Below are 8,869 nucleotides of genomic sequence, written 5' to 3' on the forward strand. Positions count from 1 at the left end.
CATACTCTCCCTCACTTCTGTCATTAGGAAAAAAGTGTGCCCTCAGCTACTGTCAATGCTTCCCCTCTTGTTCTAGAATGTATCATCTCTTACTCATGAAACTTCTGCAGCAACTGAGGTCTTTATTTCCTCCATTTTCAAATTTTTCTTTTTTGGGGTCATTTCCATCAACTTAAGAGCATGCCATTAATATTCCCATTTTATTATTTTTTACTTTACCCTATATTCATCTCCAAATGTTGCTCATTTTTCTTTTCCCCTTTTTTTTTAATTGAAGTACAGTCACAGTGTGTCAATTTCTGGTGTACGGCACAATGTCCCAGTCATGCATATACATACATATATTCATTTTCATATTTTTTTATTAAAGGTTATTATGAGATACTGAATATAGTTCCCTCTGCTATACAGAAGAAATTTGTTCTTTTCTATGTACTTTTATATATAGCGGCTAACTTTTGCAAATCTCAAACTCCCAAATATACCCCTTCCCACCCCCCTTTCCCCGGTAACCATAAGATTGTTTACTATCTCTTTGAGTCTGTTTCTACTTATAGATAAGCTCGTTAGTGTCCTCTTTTTTTCTTTTTTTAGATTCCACATATGAGTGATATCATATGTTATTCTTCTTTCTCCTTCTGGCTTACTTCACTTAGAATGACAATCTCTAGGTCCATCATGTTGCTGCAAATGGCATTATTCTATTATTTTTATGGCTGAGTAGTAGTCCATTGTACAAGTATACCACAGCTTCTTTATCCAGTCATCTATTGATGGACATTTAGGTTGTTCCCGTGTCTTAGCTATTGTAGATAGTACTGCTATGAATATTGTGTTGCATGTATCTTTTCGAATTAGAGTTCCCTCCAGATATATGCCCAGGAGTGGGATTGCTGGATCATATGGTAAGTCTATTTTTACTTTTTAGAGGACTTTCTATACTGTTTTCCATAATGGCTGCACCAAACTGTCTTTTCCCTTTTAAGAAAGCTCCTTCAAGAGTTATGTTGATTTACAATCTCCAATTCCCCCCTTCCCATTCTGTCTTGAACCCACTTCACTTGAGCTTTTTATTCTCCTGGTTCCCCTGAAACATCTCTTGTTAAAAGCCAGTGATAACCATCATATTGTTATATCTAAAGGTCAATTCCAAGTCCTCTTCTTACATGACTCATTAGTAACATTTGACACAACCAGTCACATCCTCCTCCTTAAAATAATTTCTCCATTTGGCTTGCAGGCACACAGTCTGCTCTCCCATCTGTACCTGTCAGGGTGACTGCTCATCTTCAGTTCCTGTTGTTCCTCCTTGCTCAAACTGTCTGATCTCTTTACAACAACATATAACAGAAACAATTACAATCACAAGAGTTTATAGAATTGAAGTCAGTATGGGAAAAAAAATCTTGAAAATTAGAATCATTTTAATTGGAAAATTTAACATGTCATGACACTCAAAGAAAAAAAATACAAAATATAGTGGATAACACAGAGACAATGCTCAGATAATACAGATGTGCTGAAAACAAGCCCTGGCTGATGGGTACTCAGGAGGAGCTCCTGACTCCCACACTGGGAGGTAGAACTGAGCGAGTTGCTGTGCCCACGCTCCATGGCCGCCGGCTCTCTAACGTGGGTGTGATCGTTCACATAGCTTACACACAGTCCTATGCATCGACTCAGGTGTGTTGATTCGTTTACATTATTTTCTTTTTACTGTTTGTTTTCCTCTGATAGAAGAAAATAGCAGGAGAAAACAGGAAGGATTCCATTAGCTCTAAGAAGAGCAGTCACTTCAACAGCCACTTGTCTGTAAAGATTTTCCCATCTGTCTCCAACGCTGGGTATGGGCTATGGGTGTGTAAAACCAGTGGAGACAGAAATTAAGTGAGAGCTAGCATTTTAGGTGGATTTACTGGACATCTGTGTGTTGGAACAGAAAAACAGACTCACTACCAAAGTTTTGCAAACCAGTGGTTTTGATTGTAGTTAAGATGTGTGGAAATTTATCCTTGAGGTTTCCCAGAAATTCTGATTGTCGATAAATAGTATGTATACTTTAATGTTTAGAATATATTTACTTACTAATGTTAACTCTTTTAATATAAGTTAGACAATGCCAGTAGTAAAGAATTGGGAAAGATAAGAATATTCTATAATTTTTCTTTGTAAAGAATGTGAGTATAAAATTAAAACACTTGATCAAATAAAAATATAAGAATTTTATAGTCGACAGACTGATAAAGACCTGCCTTAGAGAATGATAAGTGACTGTCAGCTCGTTATTTACTTTACAGCTTTCGGTTAGGTGTCACTGTTATTTCAAAGATGAATAAGTACCAGCATTATATTATTAGATGAGAAAGTATTAAAAACAGTTCTTATGAAAAACACCTTAACATTTTGCATCTAGAATGTCCATTTTCTTTAGCGATGAAATCCTCTCTGACATTCACGTTAAGTATTTGCATTATAATGTACTCTTGTTCTCTACTTTTATCCCTAATTCATAATTACGATCATTTAGCTTAGAATAGGATTAGGATCATTATTATTAGGAAAACGTTCTTTCCTATTTAGAGCCGATGAATTCACTAGAGATTTTTGCCTGCATGATGATTGCTTGATTATGTACACCTGGAAAGAGCCCGAACAAGAGAGAATTCTTTTCCTTTTTGCTCTTCAGACATGTGTAGGCATAGACAGGATATTAGGGACCCTCAGGATATGGAAAACAAGCTATTTATTTAAAACTTAACTGCATGACCCTCATTGAAACTTGCATTCCCACAGCAGAGGCCAGAGCCCTACTGCATTTAAACTGGGCAGAAGTTGGGGCTAAAACAATAAGATAATAGTTTTATTCAATGATTCACATTGTTGATTTTAGTGACAACTGCCTGTTCAGATTTTCTTATCCACAGAAGGAAGAATGGTATGGGAAATTTAATCTTTTTATACTAATATGATTGAGAATTTTCTTCATAAAGTAGGTACAGGGAGCATAGTCAGCTGGAAGACTGTTGAGAGAGGTGGCTAGCATGTACAGCTACTAATTTTGGTGATTAATTAAAGCCTAGAAAGATAGGAATTCAAAGGAAATGTTTTCCAAAAGCAATTGGATAAAATAAGCTAATTAGCACATTTTAATGTAATTAATCAGCATATAGATAGCATATTGGGTCTTTGTTAGTGGAAGGCATAGTAAGGCACAGTATTATGAAACAAAATGATTTGGGCCCTGTTTCTCTAATCTTGTTCTGTAATTGTTGTAATTTATGCTTTGATGTGCATTTCTGGTAATCAAAAATATAATCTCTATAGGGGTATTTTTTAATATAATTGTCATTATCATGCTAGTCATAGTAATTTATTAGATCACCTGTTGGGGATTAGTTGGGAGTATTGCATTGTATTACAAGTAAATTTAGTGAGTCTATGATGTTGAATATAAATCAGTGCTACTAAAAGTGGAAAGGGTCCTATTAATATAGAGAATAAAAAGTAGAATTCTGTGTTCATTTGTTTTTTTTTTTTTTGGTCCTATTTCTCTATCAAATAACAATAATAAGTATTGAAATTAGTATTGCCTCAAAAAAATATAGAACAGGATAAGATTTGTGTTAGGGAATGTCTGAGTAAAATTATTTGAACTAAAGTAAATATTGAAATATAGCATTATTTTGGGATTCCCTGTACTTTTGACAGGTGAAATTGGCTCACAACTAATATTAGTGATAATCAACTTATACCTACTGGTGAGGGTGTGGATAGTGAGTTGAAAAGTAGTTCAATAAAGATCTTAAGCTTATTTATTTATGCAATAAATATTAAATAATGAGGCTTTAGGAGATAACTAATTCAGATTACTTCTCTTTTGAAGCATGATCTTTGAGGTAGGAATGTAATTTTTAAAGTGGAATGGATTGAGAATTTTGATGTAAAAAACTATATATACCAACTAATTTTACAAGAAGTGTTAAGCCTCTACCAGCTTTCTGGGTGCAAATATTGATGCTTGATGTTACATTAACATTTACGTATTGTGAAGCATTGTAATAAATAAACATGATACTATGCCCACTAAGTGTCATATTGAATTTACTATATGGGATAAAAGACTTAGAAGGATAATTATAAATGATAGTGAGAAGTTTATATTGATAGGGTTATCAGGCAGTTGTTATAACCCATAATCTAAGGTGTCAAAATTATTTGTCTTGTTGTTCAACTACCTAATTTTACTCTATTTATTTATTTACTTCATGTATAGATTGATATCCTAAAAGTCCAAGAAAGTGCCAGTAAGAATAAAATATGGGGTCCAATGTCATTGATCCTAGAAAGGATTTTGTAAATTATAATTTGTTAATTGTAAGTGGGACAATTCTGGATTTTCAAATACAATTCATATGGATTTGACTTTTCTGTAGATAGGTAGTAATTGTAATCAGAATGTGAAATCCAGAATTTTACAATACCTACAAGTCTTTTGTGATAAACAGGGGAGTATTAGGGATTAGTAAAAAGATAGGTGGACTTTGAATTGTTTGAGGAACCAAAGTTGTATTCTGATAAATGCTTAATTTGTAAGACAATTAAACAGTTGGTTTTTTTTAACATTTTTTATTGATTTATAATCATTTTACAATGTTGTGTCAAATTCCAGTGTTCAGCACAATTTTTCAGTCATACATGGACATATACACACTCATTGTCACATTTTTTTCTCTGTGAGTTATCATAACATTTTGTGTATATTTCCCTGTGCTATACACTGTAGTCTATTCTACAATTTTGAAATCCCAGTCTATCCCTTCCCACGCTCCACCCCCCTGGTAACCATAAGTCTGTATTCTCTGTCTGTGAGTCTATTTCTGTCCTTTATTTACACATTGTTTTTGTTTGTTTGTTTGTTTTTGTTTTTGTTTTTAGATTCCACATATGAGCGATCTCATATGGTATTTTTCTTTCTCTTTCTGGCTTACTTCACTTACAATGACATTCTCCAGGAGCATCCATGTTGCTGCAAATGGCATTATGTTGTCAGTTTTTATGGCTGAGTAGTATTCCATTGTATAAATATACCACTTCTTCTTTATCCAGTCACCTGTTGATGGACATTTAGGTGTTTCCATATTTTGGCTATTGTAAATAGTGCTGCTATGAACATTGGGGTGCACATGTCATCCTGAAGTAGGGTTCCTTCTGGATACAAGCCCAGGAGTGGGATTCCTGGGTCATATGGTAAGTCTATTCCTGTCTTTTGAGGAATCTCCACACTGTTTTCCATAGTGGCAGCACCAAACTGCATTCCCACCAGCAGTGTAGGAGGGTTCCCCTTTCTCCACAGCCTCTCCAGCATTTGTCATTTGTGGATTTTTGAATGATGGCCATTCTGACTGGTGTGAGGTGATACCTCATTGTAGTTTTGATTTGCATTTCTCTGATAATTAGTGATATTGAACATTTTTTCATGTGCCTTTTGATCATTTGTATGTCTTCCTTGGAGAATTGCTTGTTTAGGTCTTCTGCCCTTTTTTGGATTGGATTGTTTATTTTTTTCCTTATTGAGTCATATGAACTGCTTATATATTCTGGAGATCAAGCCTTTGTCGGTTTCACTTGCAAAAATTTTCTCCCATTCCGTAGGTTTTCTTCTTGTTTTATTTCTGGTTTCCTTTGCTGTGCAGATGTTTGTAAGTTTCATTAGGTCCCATTTGTTTATTCTTGCTTTTATTTCTTCTAGGAGAAAATTTTTTAAATGTATGTCAGATAATGTTTTGCCTATGTTTTCCTCTAGGAGGTTCATTGTATTTTGTCTTAGGTTTAAGTCTTTAATCCATTTTGAGTTGATTTTTGTATATGGTGTAAGGGACATGTTACTATATATAGAAAACCCTAAAAGGTCCACAAAAAAGCTACTAGAGCTGATTGAAGAATTCAGCAAGGTAGCAGGTTACAAAATTAACGTTCAAAAATCAGTTGCATTTCTTTACACTAATGATAAATCAACAGAAGAAGAAAGTAAAGAAACAATCCCCTTTAAAATAGCACCCAAAGTAATAAAATACCTGGGAATAAATCTAACCAAGGAGGTGAAAGAATTATACACAGAAAACTATAAACCATTGATGAAGGAAATTAAAGAAGACTTTAAAACATGGAAAGATATTCCATGCACTTGGATAGGAAGAATCAATATTGTTAAAATGGTCACACTGCCCAAGGCAATCTACAGATTTAATGCAATCCCTATCCAATTACCCAGGACATATTTCACAGAACTAGAACAAATCAGAATAAAATTTATATGGAACCATGAAAGACCTAGAATTGCCAAAGCATTACTGAAGAGAAAGAAAGAGGCTGGAGGAATAACTCTCCCAGGCTTCAGACAATACTACAGAGCTACAGTCATCAAGACAGCATGGTATTGGTAGCAAAACAGACATATAGACCAATGGAACAGAACAGAGAGCCCAGAAATGAACCCACAAAGTTTTGGTCAACTCATCTTTGACAAAGGAGGCAAGAATATACATTGGAATAAAGACAGTCTCTTCAGCAAATGGTGTTGGGAAAACTGGACAGCAGCATGTAAAACAATAAACAGTTGTTTTTAATTTCTCAGAGAACTGGATTGCAGCACCGACTCAGCCATCCAACTACCTTATCCTCAATGTGTTTCTTTGTGTCAAGGCGAGCTTCACCCAGGATGGAATACAAAAGATTCCTATATGCTAGGTTTAGAGCTGTGTTTCTTTGGAATGTTTTAGTAAATCCCTCCTACAGTGGTGTTGCAGTGTTTCTCTTTCCCTCTGAGTAAAACGTTTCATTTAGCTTAGGGAAGAAGACCCACCTGGAAACCAACAAGCAAAAACCTTCCTGTCAGACTCTGAATATCAGCTTCCAATTTGCCCAGCTTCTGACCACAGAACTACTTGAAAAAATCTTCTTAAATACCTTGTTATGTTTCAACAGGAAAAAACAGTACATACTCCTGACAGTACTGAACAACCTATGAATACAAGAGTTGTCCCCAAAGAGGTGCAAAAGGCTATATTCCCAAGATCCAGAGCCGCTGTCAAAGATAACCAAAGGGAAGAAGGCTTAGTTGCCCTGAAGCTGGCAACAGCTGTAATGGAAGAAATTTTGAGGTATGGGGAAGTCATTGTGGCTTATACATGATTTAACTTAAATTTAATGTTAACTATCACAGCCTGTTTGTGGCCTATCAAACATACATTGTACGACTACTTTAATCATGATGGAAAAGACTGCATTAACCAGAAGTGGAGAATGTCCCAGTTAAAAATAAAGATTAAATGCCTCCCTTCCTGGGACACCAGTGCTAGTGATCTTTCAAAGCTTCTAGATAGATGTGATAGAAATGAGCAACAACATAGTATGTATTTTGTAGAACAATATGTAATAATGAATTAGTTAATTCTTGTTAACCTGTTCACAATAAGTAGGAGAATAAAGCGTACGGCTCATGGGACACCTGATGATCATTTATTACTTCATTCTTATAACATCGCTAGTCAAAGGCTTTTACCTCTGTTAGGGTAATAATAATTATGGTAATAATTACAGTAGCAGATGAGATATGCTTAAATATTTACTTCAAAACGTAGGGCATAATTATAATGTGGTTTCTAATAAACCCTAAAATTCCAATTGATAGTGCCACTCAGACTATTTTTATGCAACTCAAGTATTTTTTTCCTGAATAATATGGTACAATATGTGGAACCATTCCAAAGCATCTGTATTTCAGGATATGCAATCAATCAGAATAAATGTTGATATTAAACTCAGGTGGCTACCTCCTGCTGGGTCAAAAGATTTTTGTGATTATTATCTCTGCTGCAATTATAAAAAGAGTTACTGCTAATAAAGGTGCAGTGATGAGCACAAATCAAAGAAGCAGTGTCTGGTATTGTGATGTAAAAGTGGCATTAATTAGTCGCAGTAATAAATGAATGGCACCTAAAATTGATAAGGTCCCCCTCCCCCACTAGATGAGGGGCTAAGACGGTTAAATCTGTTGTGTCTGCAGGGACTAGGGTGTCATCTAATAAAGGGGCAGAATGTTCACTCTATTCTTATCTTGACTCCTAATGTTGATGACGCAAGTAGTAAAAGGAATCATGGGAGTGATAATTAGAGGTTTTTTTTTTATTTTTTAGAATGCTCTGTCTGATGTATCTCTCATTAATGGTGCTAATGAGTTTCAAAATCCTCCAATCGTGATGGCATTACCATAAAGAGTTTTACTAAGATGTGGGCAGTAGCACTCAATTATAAATGTAAGTGTCTGCTGATAAAACCCTCATTGATTAAAATCAGCCTGAATTAGCTGTATCTGCTATCAGTTGTCTCTATGGTTCAATTTTATTTTAAAAACAAAGTAGTCACTGTAGAGTAATATGACTGTTTTGTGATTTGTTAAGAATAGATAAGGGTAGATAAATCTGTGTAAAATGGCTAAGAATAAACTTTGTGTATCAAACACAAGGCCAGAGGATAATTCTTCATTTTACCAAGCTGGGAGGTTTAGCCCGATACACCGAACTACAGATTCTGAGATGCGGTTAAATGAAACCTTATCTGTGCTTCTCCGGGCTCTTTCAGCAAAAGCTCGGAATGCACCGCAGCCAGCATTTAAGGAGTGTGGTCAGATGTGCAAATGGCACATATGCATACATTTGTAATTACTATTACAACTCACAGGATAATTGCCAGTGCGACCTCACGTGGAGATTGTGTTACACACAGAGGTCTCCGATTAGAGCGCTCTCTGAATGTAATTGATTACATCGCTAAGCTTGGTAGGGACAAAAGGTAGACCGAGGTTTAATTC

The sequence above is a fragment of the Camelus bactrianus genome, chromosome 4 (assembly GCF_048773025.1).
Source record: "Camelus bactrianus isolate YW-2024 breed Bactrian camel chromosome 4, ASM4877302v1, whole genome shotgun sequence".
Taxonomy (NCBI): Eukaryota; Metazoa; Chordata; class Mammalia; order Artiodactyla; family Camelidae; genus Camelus; species Camelus bactrianus.